We start from the raw sequence: 27,846 nt of genomic DNA on the forward strand, positions 1-27,846 counted from the left end.
CTACTTTGTTCAGTTGATGGTATCCTTTGCCTTACAGAAGCTTTTCAGTTTCATGGAATGCCATTTGTTAATCTTAGTGCCTGCACTATCAGTGTTCTGTTCATAAAGTCATCTCCTATGCCAATGCATTCAGTGCTATTCCCCACTTTTTCTTCCATCAGATTTAGTGTACCTGGTTTTATGTTGATGACTTTGATCTACTTATACTTGAGTTTTTTACAAGATGCTAAGTATGAATCTATTTGTATTCTTCTATGTGCAGACATTGTTTGACCACCACCATTTATTGAATGTGATATTTCTTTTCTATTGTGTATTTCTGTCTTTGTTAGAAAAATTAAGTGTCCATAGGTGTGTGGATTTATGTCTGGCTCTTGAATTTGATTTTGTTGTTCAATATATCCCTTTTATGCCAATACCTTGAAGTTTTTATTACTATAGCTCTGTAGTACAACTTGAATGCAGGAATGGTGAGACCTTCAGCAGTTCTTTTATTGTTCAGGATGGTTTATCTATTCTTTTTCTGTGTTGTATGTGTGTGTTTCCATATTAGATGAGAATTTTCCTTTCAATGTCTATGAACAATTGTGTGATAATTTTAGTAGGGATTGCACTGAATGTGTAGATTGCCTTTGGTAGGATGGCCATTTTTACTATGTTATTCCTACTGACCCATGAGCATAGGAAAGATTTACATCTTCTAGTGTCTTCAATTTCTTGAAAGACATTTAAGTGTTTATTATACAAGTCTTTCACTTGCTTGGTTAGAGTTACACTCTAAATATATTATACTTTTTTATATAATTGTGAAAGGTGTTGTTTCTCTGATTTCTTTCTCAGTCCATTTGTCATTTATGGATAGAGGGCTACTGATTATTTTGAGTTAATCTTGTATTCAGTCACTTTGCTGAAAGTGTTTATCAGATGTAGGGTTTCCTGGTGGAAAATTTAGGGTCATTTATGTATATTATGCATATTATATACATTATGTATATGTATATCATCTGCAAATAATACTTTGACTTCTTCATTCACAATCTGTATCCCCATGATCTCTTTCAGTTGTGTTATTGTTCTAGCTAAGACTTCAAGTACTATTAAATAGGTATGGGGAGAGGCCAACCTTGTCTTGTTCCTGATGTTAGTGGAATAGCTTTGAGTTTCTCTCCATTGAAGTTGATGTTGTCTATAGGCTTGCTGTAAACTGCCTTTATTACATTGAGTTATGTCACTTGTATCCTTAATCTCTCTAGAATTTATTAAGAAGGGGCTTTGGAGTATGTCAAAGGCCATTTCTGCATCTAATGAGATGATTGTGTGTTTTCTTTCAGTTTGTTTATATGGTAGATTACATTTATTGATTTTCAAATATTGAACCATCCTCACATCTCTGGAATGAAGCCTATTTGATCATGGTGGATGATACTTTTGAAGTGTTATTGGATTTGGCTTGCAAGTAGTTTATTGAGTATTTTTGCATCTATGTTCGTTAGTAAAATTGGTCTGTAATTCTCTTTCTTTGCTGCACCTTTACGTGGTTGAGTTATCCAGGTAACTGTAGTTCAAAAAATAAATTGAGCAATGCTCCTTATGTTTCTAGTTTATGGAATAATTTAAGGAGTACTGGTCTTAACTTTTTGAAAGTCTAAAGAAACATCTGGCCCTGGACTTTTTTTTTTTCTTTTTTCTTCTTTTGTTGGGAGACTTTTAATGACTGCTTCTATTTAACTAGGGATTATAGTTCTCTCCAAATAGCTTATCTCATTCTGATTTAACTTTGCTAAGTAGTACTTATAGAAAATTCCATTTCTTTTAGATTTTCCAGTTTGGTGGAATTTTAAAAAGTATGTCCTTATGATTCTCTGGATTTTCTCAGTGTATGTGTTTTATGTCCTTCTTTTCACTTCTGATTTTGTTAATTTGGATATTTTCTGTACATCTTTTAATCGGTTGTGATAAGGGTTTGTCTATATTGTTGATTTTTTTTAAAAAAATCAACTCTTTGTTTCATTGAGTATTTGTATTGTTCTCTTTGTTCCTATTTTATTGATTTCAACCCTCAGTTTGATTATTTCTTGCCACTTACTCCTCTTGGGTGTTATTCTTTTTGTTCTAGATTTTCAAGTGTGCTGTTAAATTGCTAGTATGAAGTTTCTCCAGTTCTTTCATGTAGGCATTTAGTATTATGAAGTTGTCTGTTAATACTGCTTTCATTGTGTACTATAAGTTTGAATGTGATGTATATTTATTTTTATTGAATTCTAAAAAGTCTTTAGTTTCCTTGTTTCTGTCTTAACCCATTTTTCATTCAATAGAGACTTGTTCACTTTCCATGAGTTTGTATGCTCTCTCTCTCCTTCCCTCCCTCTCTCCCTTTGTTTCTTTCTTTTTCTGTTGTTGATATAAAACTTTAATCCAGTCTGATAGGATGTAGGGAGTTACTTCAATTTTCTTGTATGTATTAAGACTTGTTGTGTGAGTATGTGGTCAGTCTTGGAGAAAGCTTCATAAGGTGTAGAAAAGAATGTATGTTCTTTTGTGTTTGGTTGAAATGTTTTGTAAATATTTGTTAGTCCATTTGGTGTATAAAGTCTGTTAGCTCAGCTTTATATCTAAATGCACAGCAGTTCTAATAGCCTGCATGAGACCCGAGCTAGCCAAGCCAGGCCAAATCCCACTGTGAAGAATAAGAGTTTTGGGTGAAATCCATCCCTAGCAGAGTATTGTTAGCTGCTGTTCAAGGAATAGTCTGTAGCTTCCCTCCCTCTCTTTTTTTCCATGTAATATATGCATTCATATTCTTTTGGCTCCCTCATGTCCAAATTTCTTCCTCCTACATTCTTATCTTTAAACTTCATTTTTTTTTCCTCTTGGAAAAATATCAAACCAGCCAACCAACCAACAAACCTACAAAAACAACAACAACATAGCAAAACAAAACAAAAAGCCTACTTAGTGTTGATCAACTATTCCTGGCATAGGCCCTGCCTGTAGTGTGGTTGATAAGCTCAGTGCGACTGCGTTAGAGAAAACTGATTTTCCCTTTCCTACCAGGTATCAATTGCACACAGCTTCTTGGTAAAAAATGGGACTGACTATGTCTCCTTCCTCCTCACTGCTGTTTTTTTTTTTCCTGGATTCAATACATGCAGCCCTTATGCATGCTGTGACAGTCACCATGATTTCATAAATGTAACAACTATTATAGAAGTAGTGTAGAAGATGCACTTTTGTTATAGTCATAAAAATCTCTTTGTATACTTTCATAACCTCTATTTCTCATAGATTCCTGAGCGAGGGGGGGGGCATTTAATAATGATATCCTATTTAGAGTAAACTGCTCTAGAGTCTTTGCACAATTCTTTCCACAATGGGTGCCTATGTTAATTACCATTCACTGCCAGAAGCTTTTTTGACTAGGTTTCAGTGATGTACTGATTTTTGGGTATAACAGTATATCATTAGGAGTTATTTTATTATTATGTCCCTTTAACAGAATAATAGGAGGTTTCCCCTTGGGCCCATGACTTACCTCGTCTCGGGTTCTTGGCCACACCAGCAGGATCAGTTGTGCATTCCATCTCATGAAATGGGCCTGAAATCAAATAAAAAAGTGGTTGATTACTCCCAAACATCTGTGACACAATTGCACCAGTATATATTGCAGGTACAAAGCTAGTGGAGTTCAAAAGGTTTGTAGCTGGGTGATACTGATGATTACTTTCCTCATCTGTTGCATGTATATTAACTTCAATCACTATGAATGATAGTCAGGTGGAACTTTGACGAGGCCATCAGTTGGTTTTTGTTTTTTTTTTTGTTTTTTTTTTGTTTTGTTTTTTTGTTTGTTTGTTTGTTTTTCGAGACAGGGTTTCTCTGTGTAGCTTTGCGCCTTTCCTGGAACTCACTTTGGAGAACAGGCTGGCTTCAAACTCACAGACATCCGCTTGCCTCTGCCTCCCGAGTGCTGGGATTAAAGGCGTGCGCCACCACCGCCCGGCCGGCCATCAGTTTTAATTCCCCACATTCAATGACATAAGTGCTGTGTTCAGTAACAAATCTTAGCATCTGGTTTTAGCATGTAAATATCATTGGCAATAGCTTGTAATGTTTATGAGGCCCATAGCAGCTCATTGGCCAACAATAAAATAAAATGTAACCTCTTAGTGGTACTAGGGGTTGAACTTGGTACCATAAGATGTCTAGTTGGGGGCTTGTCTCCCTCATTCTATTGTGATTCCACTTTAAGTTTTTCATATGTGTATAGGAATCATCTATAATAATATTTTTATATGGCTTTCCAAAATATGTTTGGTGTGTTTTCCCTCTTTCTATTCCACCCATTACCCTTTATTCCATGCTTCTTACCTCTCCTAGTCTAATTACTTCAGTATTCCTTTGTAATACTATTTTCTATTTCCTCTTTCTTGATAGTTTCTCTCTGGACCACCCCCCCATTCCCGTACTACATACATAACCTTTGTCTTATTCTTAGTGAAGTAAATATATGTAAAGCTTAAAAAATAACATATACACAAATGATAAACCACAATGTGAGTCTTTCTGAGTCTCTGTTACCCCACCTTTGTGATTATTTCTGTTTCTATTTATGTACAAATTCAATATTTTTATTTTTCTTAACAGTTGAATGATATTTCATTGAATAAATATACCATGTTTTCATTATCAAGTGATGCATAGGGAGCCTGTTTCTAACTTCTGGGCATTATGAACTGGGCAGCAATGAACACAGATGAGCAGGTGTCTCTGTGGTAGAATCCTTTGGGTATACGCCAAAGAGTAAAAGAGCTGAATCTAGTGTTAGAGCAATTTTCATTTTTAAAGGAACTTTCATACTAATTTGCATAGTGCTGCACTAGTTTGAACTCCCATCAGCAATAACTGTTTCCCTTTCCCCACATCCTCATCAGCATGTGCTGTCATTTATTTACTAATGCAGAGTCATATATATATAAAATCATATCATCTGCAAATAAGAATACTTTCCTTCTTTCTTTGTTTTCCATTGATGTCCTCCTATTATCACTCAAACTAAATTTCAAATACTACATTGAATAGGTATAGAGAGTCAAATATTATATTGAATAGTATAGGATACACACACACACACACACACACACACACACACACACACCTATACACCTTTGACCTATTCCTGACCTTAGTGAAAATGCTTTCAGCTTATCTCTGTCTGAGACAATATTGGCTGTGGGATTACTCTAACTTGTCTTTATTATGTTGACATGTGGTCCTTGTTTCCCTATTCTAACAGAAGTTTTATCATAAAGGGGATGTTGGATTTCAAAGGCTTTTCCTGTATCTGTTTATGTTGTGGGTTATGTTTATTGGTTTCTGTATGTTTAACCATCCTTGCTTCTCTGGAATGATGCCAACTTCATTGCAGTGCATTGTTTAGGTTTGCAGGTATTTATTGAGATTTTTTTTAACTTAAGTTCATAAGAAATATTGCTCTATAATTTTCTGGGATTTTTCTTTTTGGGGGGCTTCATGTGATTCTAGTGTCAGTTGTGTTAGTCATTTCAAATTAGTAATTAGGAAATGTTCCTTCAAATTATATTTTGTAACACAATTTGAGGAATATTGCCATTAGGTCTTCTTGGAAAGACTCGCAGAATCCTGTCAGGAATCAATTTGGCTCAGGATTGTTTTGATTGAACAATTTTAATTACTGCACCTTTTTTACTAGGGGTTGTAGAATTGGTTTATATTTATTGCATCTTGATTTAATTTTGGTAGGTCATCTATATCAAGAAATCATCCATTTCTTTTAGGTTTTCCAGTTGACATGAATATAGATTTTTAAGACACAATTCTCTGAGTTCCCTTGGTATTTATTTTAATGTCTCTGTTTGTTTCTAATTATGTCAATATGGTTCTGCTCTCTTCTATGATTAATTTAGAAAAAGATTTTTCTTTTTTTTAAATAAATTTTTTATTAAGATATTTTCTATTCATTTTACATACCAACCACAGAATCCCCTGTCCACCCTCCTCCCACAACCCAGCCTTCCTCCCCATCCAATCCCCCCATTCCTACCTCTCCTGACGAGTTAGGAGAGCCTAGTACATTTAGTTGAGGTCAGGTCCAAATCCCTCCTCCCTGCACCAAGGCTGAGGAAAGTGTCTCACCACAGGCACTGGGTTCCAGAAAGCTGGCTCATGTACTAGGGACAGGTCCTGGTCCCACTGCCTGGGCCCCCCCTAAACAGTTCAAGCTAGACAACTGTCTCTCTTATCCAGAAGGCCTAGTCCAGTACTATGGGGGCTCCTCAGCTATTGGTCCACAGTTCATATATTTCCACTAGTTTGGCTAGTTGTCTGTGTACTTTTTCCAGTCATGGTCTGGATATCCCTTGCTCACAGAATCCCTCCTCTCTCCCATCTACTGGACACCTGGAGCTCTGCCTGGGACCCAGCCATGGATCTCTGCATCTGTCTCCATCAGTCACTGGATAAGGGTTCTATGATGACAGTTAGGGCATTCAGCTGATCACCAGAGTAGGTCAGCTCAGGCAGCTTCGTGACCATTGTCTATGGGGGAGTCATCCCTGTGGGTTCCTGGGAAACCACTCCCCAGCACTCTGTTTCTCCCTATTCCCATGGTGTCTTCATTTATCATGGTATCTCTTTCCTTGTTCTCCCACTCTGTTCCCACTCCAGCTTGAACCTCCTACTCCCCTAAGCTCTCATCCCCCATCCCTTGCCCTACATTACCCTCCCCTCACCCCAAGTTTGCTCATGTAGATCTCATCCATTTCCCCATCACTGGGCAATCCATGCATCCTTCCTAGGGTCCTCCTTAACTAGCTACTCCTGCCTAGAGCTGTGGGTTTGCAGTCTGGTTATCCTTTGTTTTATATCTAGTATCCACTTATGAGTGAGTACATACCATGTTTCTCTTTCTGAGTCTGGGTTACCTCACTCAGGATGATATTTTCTAGTTCTATCCATTTGCTTGTGAACCTCATGATGTCATTGTTTTTCTCTGCTGAGTAGTACTCCATTGTGTATATGTACCACATTTTCTTTATCCATTCTTCAGTTGACGGGCATATAGTTGTTTCCAGATTTTGACTATTATGAATAATGCTGCTATGAACATAGTTGAGCATGTGTCCTTGTGGTATGATTGAGCATTCCTTGGGTATATGCCCAAGAGTGGTATAGCTGGGTCTTGAGGAAGATTAATTCCCAATTTTCTGAGAAACTGCCATACTGATTTCCAAAGTGGCTGTAAAAGTTTGCATTCCTACCAACAGTGTAGGAATGTTCCCCTTGCTCCACATCCTTTGCAACATAAGCTGTCCTCAGTGTTTTTGATCACAGCCATTCTCACCAGTGTAAGATGATGTCTCAGAATTGTTTTGATTTGCATTTCCCTGATGAGTAAGGATGTTGAGCAATTCCTTCTGTTGAGAATTCTCTGTTTAGCTCTGTAGCCCATTTTTAATTGGACTATTAGATATTTTGATGTCTAGTTTCTTTTTTTTCTTTTTTTTTTTTTTGGTTTTTTTTTTTCGAGACAGGGTTTCTCATGTAGCTTTGCGCCTTTCCTGGAGCTCACTTGGTAGCCCAGGCTGGCCTCGAACTCACAGAGATCCGCCTGCCTCTGCCTCCCGAGTGCTGGGATTAAAGGTGTGCACCACCAACGCCCGGCAATGATGTCTAGTTTCTTGAGTTCTTTACATATTCTGGATATCAGCCCTCTGTCAGATGTGGTGTTGGTGAAGATCTTTTCCCATTGTGTAGGCTGTCATTTTGTCTTATCGACAGTGTCCTTTGCTCTACAAAAGCTTCTCAGTTTCAAAAGGTCCCATTTATTAATTGTTGCTCTCAGTGTCTGTGCTACTGGTATTATATTTAGGAAGTGGTCTCCAGTGCTAATGTGTTCAAGACTACTTCCTACTTTCTCTTCTATCAAGTTCAGAGTAACTGGATTTATGTTGAGGTCTTTGATCCACTTGGACTTAAGTTTTATGCATGGTGACAGATATGGATCTATTTGCAGTCTTCTACATGTTGACATCCAGTTATGCCAGCACCATTTTTTGAAGATGCTTTATTTTTTCCATTGTACAGTTTTGACTTCTTTGTCAAAAATTAGGTGTTCATATGTGTGTGGGTTAATGCCAGGGTCTTCAATTTGATTCCATTGGTCCACATGTCAGTTTTTATGCCAGTACCAAGCTGTTTTTATTACTGTAGCTTTGTAGTACACCTTGAAGTCAGGGATCATGATGCCTCCAGAGGTTGTTTTATTGTACAGGATTATTTTTAGCTATTCTGGTTTTTTTGTTTTTCCATATGAAGTTGAGTATTGTTCTTTCCAGGTCTGTGAAGAATTGTGTTGGGATTTTGTTGAGAATTGCATTGAATCTGTAGATTGCTTTTGGTAAGATTGACATTTTTACTAAGTTAACCCTACATAACCATGAGCGTGGGAGATCTTTCCATTTTCTAATATCTTCTTCAGTTTCTTTCTTCAGAGACTGAAAGTTCTTGTCATACAGGTTCTTCACTTGCTTAGTTACAGTTACCCCAAGGTATATTATTATTTGTGACTATTGTAAAGGGTGATGTTTCTCTGATTTCTTTCTCAGCCCTTTATCATTTGTATATAGGAGGGCTAATGATTTTTTTTTGTGTGTGTTAATCTTGTATCCTGTCACATTACTGAAGGAGTTTATCAGCTGTAGAAGTTCCCTGATAGAATTTTTGGGGTCACTTATTTATACTATCATATCATCTGTAAATAGCTCAATTTTGACTTCTTCCTTTCCAATTTCTATCCCTTTGATCTCCTTTTGTTGTCTTATTGATCTAGCTAGAACTTCAAGTACTATATTAAATAAGTATGGAGAGAGCTGACAGCCTTGTCTTGTTCCTGATTTTAGTGGAATCACAGTTTCTCTCCATTTAATTTGATGTTGGCTGTCAGCTTGCTGTAAATTGCCTTCATTATGTTTAGGTATGTTCCTTATGTTCTTTATCTCTCCAAGAACTTTATCATGAAGAGGTGCCAGATTTTGGCAAAGGCTTTTATAGCAGCTAATGAGATGATTGTGTGGGTGTTTTCTTTCAGTTTGTTTATATGATGTATTACATTGACAGATTTCTGTATGTTGAACCATTCTTGAATCCCTGGGATGAAGCCTACTTGATCATGGTAGATGATTTTTTTGATGTGTTCTTGGATTTGGTTTGCGAGTATTTTATTGAGTATTATTATTATTTTTTAAAGGCTGTTTTTTAAAGATTTTATTTATTTATTATGTATACAGCATGTATGACAGCAGGCCAGAAGAGGGCACCAGATCTCATTACAGATGGTTGTGAGCCACCTTGTGGTTGCTGGGAATTGAACTCAGGACCTCTGGAAGAGCAGTCAGTGCTCTTAACCACTGAGCCATCTCTCCAGCCCCCTTATTGAGTATTATTGCATCAATGTTCATGAGAGAGATTGGTCTGTAATTCTCTTTCTTTTTTGCATCTTTGTGTGGTTTTGGTATCAGGGTAACTGTAGCCTCATAAAAGGAGTTTGGTAATGTTCCTTCTGTTTCTATTGTGTGGAACAATTTGAAGAAGACATGAAGAATAATGTTCTACCTTTCATGAAGGGTTAAGTTGAGGAACTACTGATGTATTTTGGCAATGTTGTTTGCCATTAAGGAGATCAATAGCAATCCCCAACTATCACTCAATACATCTCTATAATTTGGGATCCATAGTGTTGTATTCAGTATTATTATTATTCAGTATTACTATTATTCAGTATTATTATTCAGTATTATTATTGCATTAGTTCACTCTAAGGAAACTCATAACCTCACAGGGAAGAGATTCACTATTCCTAATTACAGTCGCACATAAGAAAACAAATCAGCTGCTGTACTTACAGGAGTATCATGGATAATATCTGGAAACTTAGGGATATTTACAAATTACCAAAGGTGACAGAGGGTGGAGTGAGGGAATATGGAGTTGATGACATTTCTGGTGGTTGCTAGGGAAACTAGATAAGACATGAATTACTACTCATCACTGAAGGGAAAGTATGCTTACCTTTGTTGATGAATCTCCATCACTGCATCTTGGATTGTAGAGAAGTGGGTGAGCGAAACAGGCACAGCACATCTGAGTAATGTCATGAATCTTCTGGATCACTTAGGAATTAAGGTGCTACTTTAAAAGTAACATGAGTGATATTAGTCCTAAGGGCTTCTAACTATTGTTTTAGGGTTGAGTTGTGTGCTATGACAATGTTTTTCTTTCTGATATATTTTTCCCATCAGTTTACTTTTGACCTTTTGATACTATCCTGAGTGATCAAGCCAGGTGTCTCTGTATCAAGTGGCCCACAAGGATATATCTTTGCCACTGGGCATGACTTCTTTGATGAATTATTTCCAGTGGGCCTGGGTGGGGCTGTTCATTTCAGATGACCACAAAGGCACTCAGATTGTATCAGACTTGAGAAGAAAGATGGATAAAAGTGGAGTCTGCATAGCATTTGTGGAAATAATCCTAGTCAGCAGGGGTTTATTTCTTACTAAATCTTGGGAAAGATGGGTACATTTAATTTTATTAACTGTGATTATTATTTATGTGGATACTGATTCTCCATTAAAATTAATAGTAAATATTATGCATTGGTCACTCACCTGGAAAATCTGGGTTCTAAACTCACAATGGAATGTTTCCACAGTTGATAAATACCACATATAGTCATTGCACAGGACTCTTGTTTTTTCACACTATCAAGAGGAAATAGTTAACTTTACAGATTTTATACAGACAACCAATCCTTCCAAACACTGAGAAGAAATTTAGCTTCATGCATTGTGGACATTGTTTTTCAGCTGCTCATTTTCAAGGAACAATTGTAAAATTCTGAATAACTGTCTTCACAGTATCTCCTTGGGATTCTTACCTGGGAATATATTTTACATGGCCATGAATGAAGAGAGTTACAATGTATACAATGTTTTATATGGAATGGCCCACTATCTACATGAGATGTTCTTCCTCTCAATCAAGTATAAATCAATTTCATGGAAATGGGAAAGAGAAAGTATAGGCAGAGTTTTTTTGTCCCTCCAGCCAACTCCCAAATAAACACACAGAGAATTAATATTAATTATAAATGCTCAGCTAATAGCTTAGGCTATTTATTAACTATCTTTTATAATGTAAATTAACCCATATTTCTTATCTCTGTTCTGCCATGTGGTGGTACCTTTTTTCAACTTGACAAGTTCATGTTGCTTTTCTCTTTAGCTCCTCACTATCCAATGACTGTGCTTCTTCTTCTTCTTCTTCTTCTTCTTCTTCTTCTTCTTCTTCTTCTTCTTCTTCTCCTTCTTCTTCTTCTTCTCAGCATCCCTCTGCTCTGAAAATCCTGTCTAGCTATGGATAAGTCAGCTCTTTATTAATGACTGAGAGTAATACATATTCATATTGTACAAAAAGAGTATTCCACAGCAAGAAAGTGTTCTTTCCCTGACAGGTAATATTACTTCCATAGTATTGTAACATCAACAATGTGTCCCACTGTGGATTTATAAAGGCACTTGGGCTAGGCAATACATAATTTAGAATATTTTGTCAACAAGCCAACATGACAGGCTCTACTTGTCTCACTGCCTAATGATAGATAGAAACCAAGGTTTCAATGTCTCAGATGAATGTGGTATCTGTAATAAAGAGGGCCTTTGTTTTAAGTCATTACAGTTTGACTACAATGAGCCTTGTGATCTTCCCACGACAAAATGTTCAACCTAAATAATCCATATATCTTCTGACATTTCTCACACCAGAGATGGTATGAACTAGACTGGTATGAGCACTTTTATTTTGTGGAGTAGAGACACAAACACTATTCAGCATGATCAATGTCTAAATTGAGAGTCTGTATTAATACACCAGTGACTACCTGGAGAGAAACACTTCTCAAAGAACAGCCTCATATTCATTTTATAGGCAGCTTTAAAATGCAAAGAACACAGAAAAACTACATCATGGTTGGCAGTTGTAAGAGGAAGTAAAGCAAGCAAGCAAGCAAGCAAGCAGTTTAATAGAAGCCAAAAACATGCAGTTAGCTGGGGCATTTCAACCCTGAGTTTCTAGAACATGGTTGGGGACTTTTCACTGTAGAGGTAGAAAATGGGGCTCAGTTTCAATCTAAACCAAAGATAGCTCCACCTGAGACAAGCTGGAAGAACTTTGCCCTGTCATATTCTACAAACATTGTGCTAAACAAATGATCACATAATATTCTATTAAAAAAATCATTCACTTTATGCAGTGCAACTGTAAATAGTCTAAAAACTTACTTGGGTGTTATCTTTTCAAGAAAGTTGGGATTTGTCTCAATACATTTTCATTATTTAGGAGTGCTTGGCTATACGTTTTCTTTTCAAAATGACTGATCTTTGAGGAACATAATGCTTTGTCCACTTTTCTAGGCTTTCATTTGTTCAACATCATGGATGCCCATGTTAAAGTCACTTTTAACTTGGTAATTAAAGTCAGTAGGAGATTGTCCTTAATTCTGGCTCAGTTTTACCTTTATGGGGCCTATTTATCACAAGATCATGCACCTATTTAGGTTCACCCTTTTCGGAAGAGCACCCAACTGACCAAACCTGTTGGAGACCATGTGGTTCTTGACTGGAATGGGAAATCAGACACAGACTATGGTATTCTCAATGTTTGAGGTTTCTCAAAGGGTTTAGTGCTGAGCATGGTAATAGGAACAGTTTTCCCAAGTGATTCCCAGGGACACTTGTCTTTATCAGAGCACATGATACAATGGCCTACAGGACTTACAGGGTTGGTTTTCAAATTATCTCAATGTTTTCACCCATATATAAATAACAAAAATAAGTTTCCAATTGTCACATGGTCTGTCATTGCTACATTGGGGCCCATATAAATAAATACAATGTCCAGTATCCTAAAGAATTGTCTACCAGTTAGATCATTTATTTTTAAATCCATTAATTCATGTTATATCATAAATAAATGACACATTTCAGTTTATTCTTCTGGCTAGTTTTATGTCAACTTTATGAAACCTAGAGTCATTTGGAAAAATGGACACTCAATAGAGAAAATGCTTCACCAGGTTTACCAGTTATGAAAAATCATTCCCCACATTACTGTTTTTCTACATCTGCAGAATATAAACAAGTGGAATATATCTGTGAGTGAACTGTAGAAATTATCTTCTTCCTTCCAGCTGTAGGTAAACCACTGGTTCCACTTCATTTTATTTCCCACTGAAATAACACACTTTAAACATTGCTTCCTACAAAAACCACTCTTTCCACATTAGAGCAATGCAACATTTTACCATGAACTTGAACACAACCCACTATAAGTACCAAGTCTTCATGACTTTTGAGAACACAGCTCAGTGTTCTCATTTAAGCCTTTTGTCTTTTGCATCTCAAACTGCATGATTGCCAGCAAGGTTCCAAATACTCAGCATATAAGAAAGGTTGTGTTTTATTTTCCATATTTATATATACCTATACATACATACATACATACTTTATGAGTACAATAAACAATATATTATGCAAAAAAATCAAGATTATGATCAGTATGCAGCAAACACATATTGGGCCATAATGGGAGAATATAACTGAATCCATATTTACAGTAGAGTACTGTGTCTAATTTAATGTTTTATTCAGAAGAAAAATATTGATATATCTATTAATGAAGATGACCATAGAGTTATATAATTATATAATTTCTGAAACTTGTGTGTTGAATCTCAGCCACATCCTGAAATTTTCAAATCTCAAATCTCTGCCTCAGATTAAAGGTGTACCATTGACTGATTTCTATGTTTTATATGGTGGCTGGGGTTTTCCTCTGATCCTCAGATAAGCTTTATTAGGTTGCACAATATTTAGGGGTACACAATATATCACCACATTTCCCCTTATGTTATCTAAAATAAAAATATAATATAAAAAACTATATATAGTAAGTACAATAACTATATACAATATATACAAGCAATGAATACATCAATAATGTCTAGCCCATTTGCATTTGACAAATTCAGAGAAATTATTTTATTATCGATTCTATTTTTGTGAATACAGAGGATTGTATCTAACGTACCTTCTATCCTAATTTACATTACAAAGACTATCTTTTGGTAACTTTCAAACTGATAAGTTTTACACCTCTTTAGTGAGTTTCTTTTCAGAATTTCTTTATAAGTAAAACTATAACTATCTAATCTTCAACTCCCTCAGAGAACAGAGAAGGAAATAATATGACCTAGTAAAACAGAAAGTGCAAATGAGTGACTTCTAAAAAATGTGAGTTATGACAGAAACAGCTAGCTGCCTGGACAGTCACCCAAGTTTTCTCTGCAATGTTGGGGCATCATCTTCAGCCTACAGGCTTATCATATCTGACAGACTCCTCTGTGAAACAGGATTTTCTAAAGACCCTTCCTACCTTGTCTTGGCAAGGATTGGTAGTCCTTTTTTTTGTGTGTGTCCTGCTTGTCCATTTTGGACAGTATACTGTCAGCAGTCAATGTAAGGGCAGTTTCTTTCCCAGTGGCCAATTTTTTGCCACAGTGAAAGTAAACTCCATGTGGAGTTTCTTCAATACCTATTGTTTTCACTGAAGTAGATTGATGATGCCAGAGGCAGACATGTCTCATTGTCATATAAAAAGAAAAAAATCTATGTTATTAAAACATCTTAAATGCCATATTATGCAGATCTCTGAAGTGTTTGAAGGTAACCTGTCTATCTTAAATATATCTCTGCTTGACCTTGGAAACATACCTAATATGACTACAAGTTCGATTGTAATGACTAACTACTAATACATGTCTCTATATACTAATTAGTTGGTAATAATAACTTTCAAGGATTAGCAAATTGCATTACATTGTAAAATGAATTGTATAGGTACAATACCTTGAACAAGATTAGAAATATATGTACAATATATTCTAACAAAATCAATCTGAAATTTGTATCAATATATAAAATTTGTATACAATATACAAAAATTCAATCCAATGTAAAATATATTAAAACTAGTAGTTGCCTTCTAAAAGTAGATTCAATAATTTACCTTTTTATCTTTTCATATTCTCTCTTTTTTTCAGTGTAGATTCAATAATCTACATTTTATCTTATCATATTTATATCCTCTTTTTTTCTTTTGAGAGTAGATTCAATAATCTGCCTTTTATCTTATATCTATATCCTCTTTTTTTTCTTTTCAGAGCAGATTCAGTAATCTATCTTTTATCTTATATCTACATCCTCTTTTTTTCAAACAAGAACTTTAAACCTAATCTCCTTTGTTTAGCCTTTTTCTTAACCATAAACAATAAGAACTTGTAAACAACCATCCTAAACAATGACAATTATCCATAACCCATTGAAAGACCAAAAACCACCCACCCACACCTCTTGGAAATGTGGGCATCTTGTTCTTAAAATTACTTCCTGCTGTTTGGGGGTGAAGGCATCTTTAGGGGATCCCGAAAAGAAAAATTCTGAGTTAATTGTCAAGTTCTGGGAGAGTTAACTACATCACTTGTTGTCCAGTTTCTGCATATGGGAAAATTCAGGACTTGTCTCAAGCCCTTGCTCAAGTAGTCTGTGAGGCTGGATCATCTCAGCTAGTCATCTTGAAATTATCCTGAGCAATTTGTAGTCCAAAGCTGATCTTTGGGTGGCGTTTTCCAGCCTAGTGGTATTATTATCAACCTGATGGAATCATCATTGTGGGGCCTTACCATCTTTTTCAAATTTGCTGTTAGGTGTAGTCATGGTTCCCTGTAGAAAAAATGATAGAAACTCAAACCCAAAATAATGTACAGGAAGCTAGATGAAGCCTTCTTTATACAATTAGGTAGTACTCTATATGACCATTAATATCATGACAAAAGTTTATATATATATGTCTTGATATAAAATAAGTACCTTAAGAAAATTATTAAACAGTCAAAATAGAACCAGAGAATTATGAGATTAGTGGCAATAAAATAGTCCTTTAATTTTGGTTTTCTTCTCTCTCTTATCAGATGGCTCTTCTGACATGATATAGAGATTTTGGATTTTCCTTTTAACAAGCATGCTTGCTTTACAGAAGGAAAGAGCCACACTCCAACTCCAAAGCCAGCTTTAATTTTTAATTGAATTGGGACTACATAAAGACCATGTGTATTATGTTGATGGGGGAATATCTTTCTATATGCTGTGAAAATGTTGCTCTTTAAAAGTAGATTCAATAATCTACCCTTCCATCCTATCATATCTATATCCTATCCCCATTTCTTCTTTTAGAAAGAGATTGACTATGACCAATAACAATTTGTAACCAACAACCTAAACAAAGACATACATCCATAATCCATTTTTTGGGAATGTGCGCATAGTGTTCTAGGCTACTACCTTCTGATAAAGGGTGCTGTATTCTTATGGGGATCCTGAGAAAATTAAGAGTTATGGTCAGGTCCTGACTGGAATAGTTTGTGAGGCTGCATTGTCTGAGCTAGTTGCCTTGAAACCATTCTGGATATTGGATCATCTGGGCCATACTGTCATCAGAGACCTTTTATGAGGTCTTGGCTGGTCAACCTATATTAGCCTGGAAGCAATCCACAGCTTCTCATCTTCTGTGGAAACAAAAGCAGAACCTCTTTTCCAAAGCAATATATCCTTAGACATAGATTTTGAAATCATGATACCTTTAAAATATACATATTGATTTAACTAAGCAGCTTTTACAATCAAATGTCTTTCTGCAATTAAAAATCCCAAAGACAACACAATCCAGATTCTCTGTGTAATTCCCATCTTTACATGGCTTATTTTTTTTATATTACCTTTACTTTCTCTTTAAAGACTTTATTTTTAAAAACTATTTCTTTATATAACTGTCTATATTTCTTTTCCTCTCTCTACCAAGTCTATGTACATTTTTACACACACCAGAAACCATTTACAGGTTTATTTAATCTGAATCTGACTTATTGTGAATCTATTGCTTTAAACTGTAGAATGAAAAGGAGTGAAATGGCAGCTTTGGCTGCTGGCTCTGCCAACCTCAGCTTCCCAACATGGTGGAACTATGTTTATAGCCAGCTCTAGGAACCATGCTCACCATGGACTCTGTGAAGCAGTGAGTCTATGCTTCCATCCATCAGCGTATAACCCAGAAACATCTTTTTTTTTTGTCTATACTAGCAAAAACTATATCCATCATGCACCATGCTGCATGGCTTGCAGATGCCTCTGTATACTGTGGTGAAAATCCATAGCCATGCCACTTAGCTCATGGTGGCTGGTGGCCAGCTCCATCTTGTAGGCAGCTGTTGGGAGACAAGTCTGTGCTGCTGCTGATATGAGATGGTGAGACTAGGAAGCCTAGTATGGTTTCATTTCGTGAAGTCAGAATCTTTAAGCTTTCTTAGGTCTATGAGGATCAATGCCCAACAGTGAGGAATCTTTAGACTCATAAATACAGGATAGATGGAATATTTTCTTTAATTTTGCCAATACAAATAGACTAGATATTATAACTGTAATTCTTGCTTGATATATGTAATTATACTAGGTTAAAGTTAAAACCTTACTTTTGTTTAGAAAGAAAAGGGGAAGTGATGGGGAAATGTCTTTCTGTATGCTATGAAAATACGTTGGTCTGATTGGTTGATAAATAAAGATGTTTGGCCTATGGCAAGGCAGCTTAGAAGTAGACAGACAATCCAAACAGAGAATTGGGAGAATGACAGAGCAGAGAAGAGACTGCCAGCCACCTCCATGAGAAACAAGGTGTAAAAGTATTATTAAGCTACAAGCCACCTGGCAAAATATAGATTTATAGAAATGGGTTAAATTAAGATATAAGAACTAGAGAGCAAGAAGCCTGTCATGGCCATAGTTTAAAAATAATATTAGCCTATGTGTGTTCATTTGTGTCATTGGGGCTACAGGATCAGCAGGTGAGAGAGATTTGTTCTGACTACAGGCCAGGCAGAACACAGGAAAACTTTCAGCTACATTATGTGTCTGTACAGAACAGCAGAAACAAACATTTAGGAAGACATGAAATTTTATCCTGTTAGATATATGATATACCAATAGGTCAATTTACTCTTTTTCTTGGGACATTTCTTCTGGATGGTTTGTCCTTTTTCTTCAGATGTTTCATTTGTCCAGTGTTCTTCAAATTCCTTAGCTTTCATTCTCCTGAAAGACAAAAACAAAAATCCTTCCCCAACTCTAACTTTAGGGAGGTTCTAAATCAAATCTTTATCAATTTTGATTTATAATTTTTCCTTACATTTTTTTTATTTTCTAAAGTTGCTCTATCTTCCAGAGCAGTATGGCTTTTTACAATAGGCATTAGGTTCTTTAATTCTTCTGGGAAAGTGTTTCTTCTATGATGGCAGGAAAGCACTGAACTGAATTTGACATGAGGGCCTGCAAGAGGCCTGTTAGGATATTTCCTAATGGCAAAGGCAAAGGATTACTTTGTCTGTCCCTTGTTGATCTACATTCATTAGTCCAATTGCAACACCTTCTGTTGGGATTATTCCTTGAGAAAACATTATGTCTAGAAATGCCCTGTTTACATTCCCTTTTTAGGTGATCTTGTTTATTACATTTGAAACATTTGACATTACTATTTTTTTCAAAATTCTGGAAATCCCCTCTCCTATCCGAAGTATCATCATGGTCATGAGATTCAATATTCATTGTATCTCGGATCCATTCCTCCAAGACTACTGATCCTGCCTTTAATGGCATAATTACCCTTCTGCATTGTGCATTAGCATTTTTTATAATTTAATTTAATCTTACATATCAGCCACGGATTCCCTTGTTCTCCCCACTCATGTGCCCCTCCCCCCCCCGCATTAGCATTTTCAAAAGCCAGAGATTTAGGTATTATCTGTCTAGTTTCTGAATTTGGTATCATTCTGTTTATCGCTAAAGACAGCCTTTGTAAGAAATCTGTGAAGGTTTCTTTTGGGCCCATTATAACTTTTGAAAATTACTCAATTTTCTATCTTTCTTCTTCAATTCTGTCCCAAACATTTAAGGCTACCATGTGGCATAAAATTAGGGTGTGTTAATCATATAAAGATTGTCTTTGTATATCAGCATAATCACCTTCTCCAAGAAGTTAATCTTGGGAAATTTCCATACCTCTAGTCCTACATCATTGTCCTGTAGTTTTATGCCAAAATCCAGCTCTGGATGAGGGCACAGTCTGAAGATAGGTGGGTGCAAGAGTGGTGACAGAGGAATCAGACATGGGGTACTTCTTAGTTTGTGGTGGAGGGAGAAGACACAAGAGACTTCTTAATTTTGTTTTAGGAGAGATGGACAGAGAAGAAGCACATTTCAATATGGCGTGTCCTACTCTAACAAACTGTATCTCCCACAGGCTTTATTTATACAGAATTTAGTAAATAGGGATGCATTCATGATGTTCCAAAACATAGATCATATTTTTGTTTTTGGACATGTGTTTCACTTCCTTTTGCTCATCTTTTAGTCATCATTAATAAACTATGACAGAACAGAGTTATAGTTTCCAATCATTTTCCCTCAAGTTTTGACATTATTAATAACAGAGCTATCATTCTTACTCATTAACCCCATAACCCAATTTTAAGAATCTAGAGTCACATGATGGCCTGTTCTCAAGCTGGTAGCTTTGGTTGCTTTAAGGACACTGGACCAAAACAAAATCTTTAAGTCACCTTGGGCATTTTGCTATGTCTCAAGCAGTGTATTACTAACTCTTAGTGGTCAGAGTGTCTAGGAAAAATCCTCAGGCTAAAGCTGCTACTGTTTTTATTCAAATCCTGGCATAATACAATGTTTATATTTTATATCTTTATAGAATTTGTCTATATGTCTAATCCTGGCATTCTGTTGTTCCTTGGTCATATGACATTATAGTGGCTCTAACTTTTAAGAGAGGGAGGTCCTGCCACCTTATAATTTCATCATCTTTCCATTCCATACTTTGTTCATCATATGTCTCTTGGGCAGAGTTGTATGTCACATAATTTTCTAAGTGTACAGTGGAAAGAGTCTTGTAATCTGAACTGTGGCCAACTCCTCTAGCCCATCGAATTTTGTTGACCTTTTTGAGTTTACTTTGTTTTGAATATCTTGTTCCTGTGTAAGTACAGGGACAGATGTTTCAAGAATGTCTCATTTCCCCATGAAGAGACCTCTGGCTTCTTTATGTGTCACAACCTCCAAGGCATAAGGGAGACCTTCAAGTAGATAAGGATATCTCCCTCAAAGTGGGGCAGGGGGATAGTATGTCCAGGACTTTCCTGGGGAAGCTTAGAAGCAGCATTCCTGGGAGAAGACATAAATGATTCATAAGGAATTTTCCATCAATCCAATATCCCCAAATTGTACAAATGTTAAAAGTGCCCCAAATATGTAACAGGTGGAGGTGAAAAGCAAAGGTGGCATGGCAGTATTCATGTGGCTCAGCTTTGCTGGATCTTTGTCAGGAAGCTGTGCTGGCTTTATGACTTTTGCCATTCCATCCAGCTATGGTTGTGACAGTTTTAACCTTCTCTTTCCACCAGGTCCTCCATTATAACTGGGTTACACCCTCTAGGACAGCTGTAACCAAATCTTTCCAGTCTTGAGGGATAATTCTATTACAAGTTGACCATGAGTTTAACATTTGCTTTACAAACAGAGAATGCATACCATTTGAGACTATAACTTCCTTGAATTTCCTCAAATCTAACATTTGCACTAGAGTCCAGTCATTCTTACACAGCCTTGAACATTTGGCAGTTCCTATAAGGTTACTGGATAGATTGAGTTTGGCTGTTTGAAAGCCTTAAGCTATTTCTCTGTAACCATATAATATAATGCTGAGATAGGTTCACCTTTAAATTCTTCTGTCTGGGTCTGAATATCTTTACAGTCTGTTTTAATAGTTTTTTCTAAAACTTTTATTTTGGCACTAATATTAACCAACCCTTTTGATGATAAAAAAAGACCAAACAAAAAATATTCATAATTAATATTATGTAAATCCTATCAACACAAACTATCTTCTCATTTTGTTGCTCCATTTTCAGACTGCCTAATGTGTTATCCGAGACCAAATTCCCTTCATTGTAAAAATGTTTCCCTTTTTTTAATGTAGAAAAAATTCTGTTTTAATTAATTTCTCCCTTTAAAAAATCTTAATTGACTCACTAACTCTGCTGACTACTTAGAACAGTAGAAGCCTGAGGGAGTTTCAAGGCAGTCACCTGGTGTTGTAACAGTCTGAGACGGGAATCCAGAGAGAGCCCACAACTCACTAGGAGAGAAGCCAAAGAAACTCCTGCCTATGTAGGGTGGAGACTCTGGCCATGTGCAGCTGGGGCCTGAGCACCAGGCAATTGGCTTTTTTGGGAATTCATGCCACAAACATTGGGTCACCAGATATAACAAAAATTGCTAACTGGTCTTATTAATTTAAAAAAAACAAACAAACCAGAACCAGATATTGGTGTGAAAGCTGAAAGACCAGAGGAATAGAACAAGCCAGCCATAAATTCTTAATGCTAGGAAATCCTCAGCCCAAGAGAGCTACTTCCTATAAACTTACACCTATATACTTTTCTGTACCCTGCCATCTTACTTCCTCTCTCAACCCAGCTACATCACTTCATCTTTCAACCCAGCTTTGTACAGAACCTCAGACCTCTACGGTTAACTACTGCTGGGATTACAGGCATGTGCCACCACCACTCCTGGCTCTGTTCCCATTGTGGCCTTGAACTCACAGAGATTCAGCTGAATCTCTGCCTTATGAATTAAAGGCATGTGCTACCACTGTCTGACTTCTATGTTCGATATAGCAGCAGTCTTTGTCCTCTGATCCCCAGGCAAGCTTTATTTGTTAGAGTACAAATAAAATATCAACACACACTACCTCAGAGTGAAAGGTTGGGAAGAGACTTTCCAGTCAAATGGGATTAAGAAGCAAGCTGGTGTGGCTATCCTTTTATTAACTAATTAAGAAATTTTTATCCATTTTACTAACCAACCACAGATCTCCCTCTCTTCCCTCCTCCCATCCCCCAGCCTCCTCCACACAATCCACCCCACCATTCCCTACTCCAAAATATAAGGCCTCCCATGGAGAGTGAGCAGAGCCTGGTACACTCAGTTGATGCAGGTCTAAGCACCTCCCACTGCATCAAAGCTGTGCAAGGTGTTCCACTATAGGTAGTGGGCTCCAAAAAGCCAGCTCATGCACCAGGGATGGATCCTAATCCTACTTCTTTTAATAAGATCAAGCCACACAATTGTCTCACTTATGCAGAGGGCCTAGTCCAGTCCCATGTAAGTTACACAGCTACTGGTCTAAAGTTCATGAGTTCCCACAAATTTGCTTTGGCTTTCTCTGTAGGTTTTCCCATCATGATCTTGATGCCCCTTGCTCATAGAATCCCTCATCTCTTTCTTTGATTGGATTCCTAGAGCTCAGCCTGGAGTCTGGCTGTGGATCTCTGCATCTGCTTCCATCAGTTACTGGATAAAGGATCTATGATGACAGTGAGGGTATTCTCTGATCTAATTACTGGGGTAAGCCAATTCAGACACCCTCTCCACTATTGCTAATAGTCTAAGCTTGGATCATTCTTGTGGATTCCTGGGAACTTTCCTAGCATCCAATTTCTTCCTATCCCCATGATGTCTCCCTCTATTATGGTATGTCTTTTATAGCTCTCCCACTCCATCCCTGTTCCAGCTTGACCATCTGATTCTCTTCTATTCTCATACTCCATCCACTGCCCTCTATTGTGCCCCCTTGCCCCTAGCATTACTCAGGAGATCTCATCTATTTCCCCTTTCCAGGGTGATACATGCCTTCCTCTTAGGGTCCTCCTTGTTAGCTAGCTTCTCTGGAGCTGTGGGTTATGATCTGGTTATCCTTTGCTTTACATCTAGTATCCACTTATAAGTGAGGAAATACCACATTTGCCTTTCTGAGTCTGAGTTACCTTACTCAGGATGATATTCTCTAGTTCCATCCATTTGCCTGCAAATTTCATGATGTCGTTGTTTATTACTGCTGAGTAGTACTCTGTTGTATATATGTACCAGATTTTCTTTATCCATTCTTCAGTTGAGGGCCATCTAGGTTGTTTCCAGGTTCTGGCTATTGTGAATAATGATGCTATCAACGTAGTTGAGCATTTGTCCTTGTGGTATGATTGAGCATTCCTTGGGTATATGTCCAAGGGTGGTATAACTGGGTTATTTATTTATTTATTTATTTATTTACTTACTTACTTACTTATTTATTATCAGCTTGATACAGTATAAATTCTTATCCTAATACTAAAATGTTTGATTGAGGCTTGCCCAGTATTTGAGTAAAACCAAAGCTTATTATAAGCCACAATCATCCTAGGGTCCCCCCTGCAATATAGCCTCCCTGGTTCTGTGGGTTGCAGTCTGATTGTTTTTTGCTTTATATCTAGAATTCACTTATGAGTGAGTACATACCATGTTTGTTCTTCTGGGTTTGGCTTACATCAATTTGCCTGCAAATTTCATGCTTTCATTGTTTTTCTCTGTTGAGTAGTACTCCATTGTGTATATGTACCACATTTTCTTAATCCATTCTTCAGTTGACAGGTATCTAGGTTGTTTCCATGTTCTGGATATTACAAATAGTACTGCTATAAACATAGTTGAGCATGTATCTTTGTGATATGATTGAGCAACAATTCTTCACAGACTTGGAAAGAAAAATACTCAACTTCATATGGAAAAACAAAAGACCCAGGATAGCTAAAAGAATCCTGTATAATAAAGCAACCTCTGGAGGTATCACCATCCCTAACATCAAGGTCTACTATAGAGCTAGAGTAATAAAAAACAGCTTGGTACTGGTATAAAAACCAACATACAGACCAATGGAATCAAACTGAAGACCCTGCCATTAATCCACACACATATGAACACCTGATTTTTGACAAAGAAGCCAAAACTATACAATGGAAAAAAGAAAGTATTTTCAACTAATAACTGGGTCTTGAAGTAGATTGATTCTCAATTTTCTGAGAAGTCACCATACTGATTTCCAAAGTGGCTATACCAGTTTGCACTCCCACCAAAAGTTCCCCTTGTTCCATATCCTCTCCAACATAAGCTGTCATCAATGTTTTTTATCTTAGCCATTCTGAAAAGTGTAAGATGGTATCTCAGAGTCATTTTAATTTGTATTTCCCTGATGAGTAAGGATGTTGAGCAATTCCTTAAATGTCTTTTGGCCATTTGAGAGTCTTCTATTGAGAATTCTGTTTAGTTCTGTAGCCCATTTTTTAATTGGATTGTTTGATATTTTGATGTCTCATTTATTGAGTTCTTTATATATTTTGGAGATCAGCACTGTGTCACATGTGGTGTTGGGGAAGATCATTTTCCACTCTGTAGGCTGTTGTTTTGTCTTATTTACTGTATCCTTTGTTTTACAGGAGCTTCTCAGTTTCAGAAGTCCCATTTCTTAATTGTTGCTCTCAGTGTCTGTGCTACTGGTGCTATATTTAGAAAGTGGTCTCCTGTGCCAATGCATTCAAGGCTACTTCCTACTTTCTCTTTTATCAGGTTTCATGTTACTGGATTGATGTTGAGAGCTTTGATCCACTTAGACTTGAGTTTTGTGCATGGTGATAGATATAGATCTATTCTACCTGTTGACATCCAGTTAGGCCAGCACCATTTTCTTGAAGATGCATTCCTTTTTTTCCATTGTACAGTTTGCCTTCTTTGTCAAAAATCAGGTGTTCATAGGTGTGTGGATTGATGTCAGGCTCTTCAATTCGATTCCATTGGTCCACATGTTGGTTTTTATGACAATACCAAGCTGCTTTTATTACTATAGCACTATAGTAGAGCTTGAAGTCAGGAATGGTGATGTCTCCAGAAGTTGTTTTATTTTACAGGATTGTTTTATGTAGACAAATTTCTAAATAGTCTTATTAAATAAGAAACACAGAGTCAAATATAGGGGTGAAAGCCGTAGAGATCAAGGAAATAATGGAGTCACCAGACCAGCTAATCTTAGCTGCCATAGGAAAGGTTGAGAGGCCAATGGACTCATAAAACAACAGCTCACTAAGCTCTCCATTGAACTCAGGTTGTCTTGGCCTTTCCTTCTCCACATGGCCCTTACCCACTTCTGGGCTACCCCAAGCTTTCCTACAGGCCTGAGTCCTTTATCGTATAGGATTCTTTTAGCTATCCTGGGTCTTTTGTTTTTCCATATGAAGTTGAATATTTTTCTTTCCAAGTCTGTGAAGAATTGTGTTGGGATTTTGATGGGGATTGCATTGAATCTGTAGATTGCTTTTGGTAAGATTGCCATTTTTACTATGTTAATCCTACCTATCCATGAGCATGGGAGATCCTTCCATTTTCTGATATCTTCTTCAATTTCTTTCTTTAGAGATTTAAAGTTCTTATCAAAAAGGTCCTTCACTTGTTTAGTTAGTGTTATCCCAAGGTATTTTATATTATTTGTGGCTATTGTAAAGGGTGATGTTTCTCTGACTTCTTTCTCAGCCCTTTTATCATTTGTGTATAGGAGGGCTACTGATTTTTTTGAGTTGATCTTGTATCCTGCCACTTTACTGAAGGAGTTTATCAGCTGTAGGAGTTCCCTGGTAGAGTTTTTGGGGTCACTTATGTATACTATCATATCATCTGCAAATAGTGAAAGTTTGACTTCTTCCTTGCCAATTTGTATCCCTTTGTTCTCTTTTTGTTGTCTTATTGCTCTAGCTAGAACTTCTAGTACTATATTGAATAAATATGGGGAGAGTGGAAAGCCTTGTCTTGTTCCTGAATTTAGTGGTATCACTTTGAGTTTCTCTCCATTTAATTTGATGTTTGCTGTTGGCTTGCTATAAATTGCTTTTTATTATGTTTAGAAATGTTCCTTGTATTCCTGATCTTTCTAAGACCTTTATCCTGAAGGGGTGTTGGATTTTGTCAAAGGCTTTTTCAGCATCTAAGGAGATGATCATGTGGTTTTTTTCTTTCAGTTTGTTTATATGGTGTATTACATTGACTGATTTCCGTATGTTGAACCATCCTTGCATCCCTGGGATGAATCCTACTTGGTCATGATGGATGATTGTTTTGATGTATTCTTGGATTCGGTTTGCCAATATTTTGTTGAGTATTTTTGCATTGATGTTCATGAGGGAGATTGGTCTGTAGTTCTCTTTCTTTGTTGCATCTTTGTGTGGTTTGGGTATCAGGGTAATTGTAGCCTCATAAAAAGAGTTTGGTAGTGTTCCTTCTGTTTCTATTGTGTGGAACACTTTGAAGAGGATTGGTATAAGTTCTTCTTAGAAAGTCTGGTAGAATTCTGCACTGAAACCATCTGGTCCTGGGCTTTTTTTTTGGTTGGGAGACTTTTGATGACTGTTTCTATTTCTTTAGGGGTTATTGGTCTATTTAAATGGTTTATCTGGTCTTGATTTAATTTTGGTAAGTGGTATTAATCCAGAAAATTGTCCATTTCTTCCTGGTTTTCCATTTTTGTGGAGTACAGGTTTTTGAAGTATGATCTGATGATTCTCTGGATTTCCTCATTGTCTGTTGTTATGTCTCCCTTTTCATTTCTGATTTTGTGAATTTGGGTGTTCTCTCTTTGCCCTTTGGTTGATTTGGCTAGGGGTTTGTCTATCTTGTTGATTTTTTCAAAGAACCAACTCTTTGTTTCATTGATTTTTTTGTATTGTTCTCTTGTTTTCTAACACAAAAGAATATACCTTCTTCTCAGCACCCCATGGAACCTTCTCAAAAATTGACTACATGCTTGGGCACAAAACAAATCTCAACAGATACAAAAAAATTGGAATAACCTCCTGTATCTTATCATAACACAAAAAATAACAGGAATTAACAATCACTGGTCATTAATATCCATCAATATCAATGGTCTCAACTCACCTATAAAATGACACAGGCTAACAGAATGGATAAGAAAACAGGACCCATCCATCTGCTGCATACAAGAAATACACCTTAACTTCAAAGACAGACACTACCTCCGAGTAAAGGGCTGGGAAAAGGCTTTCCAAGCAAATGGACCTAAGAAACAAGCTGGTGTACCTATGTCTTCAGTGTCAGAGATTCTCTGTTGATTTCAGCCCTCAATTTGATTATTTCCTGGCGTCTATTTCTCCTGGGTGAGTTTGTTTCTTTTTGTTCTAGAGCTTTCAGTTGTGCTGTTAATTCATTGGTATGGGATGGCTCCATCTTCTTTATGTGTGCATTTAGAGCTATGAATTTTCCTCTTAGCACTGCTTTCATAGTGTCCCATAAGTTTGGGTATGTTGTACTTTCATTTTCATTGAATTCTAGGAACTCTTTAATTTCTTTCTTTATTTCTTCCTTGAGCCATTGATGTTTCAGGTGGGCATTATTTAGTTTCCATGAGTTTGTGGGTTTTCTATAATTTTTGTTGTTGTTGAGGTCTAACTTTAAGGCATGGTGGTCTGATAAGATACAGGAGGTTATTCCAATTTTTTTGTATCTGTTGAGATTTGTTTTGTGTCCAAGCATGTAGTCAATTTTTGAGAAGGTTCCATGGGGTGCTGAGAAGAAGGTATATTCTTTTGTGTTAGGATGGAATATTCTGTAGATATCTATTAGGCCCATTTGAGTCATAACATCTGTTAGGTCCTTTATTTCTTTGTTAAGTTTCAGTCTGGTAGATCTATCTTTTGGTGAGAGT

General features: G+C 36.7%; 1 pseudogene; it reads right to left on the reverse strand.

The window, feature by feature from the left end:
* Nucleotides 1-27,846, reverse strand: part of LOC114685699 — a 79,503-nt pseudogene that overhangs the window by 42,170 nt on the left and 9,487 nt on the right.

This window comes from Peromyscus leucopus, chromosome 22, assembly GCF_004664715.2.
Source record: "Peromyscus leucopus breed LL Stock chromosome 22, UCI_PerLeu_2.1, whole genome shotgun sequence".
Lineage (NCBI taxonomy): Eukaryota > Metazoa > Chordata > Mammalia > Rodentia > Cricetidae > Peromyscus > Peromyscus leucopus.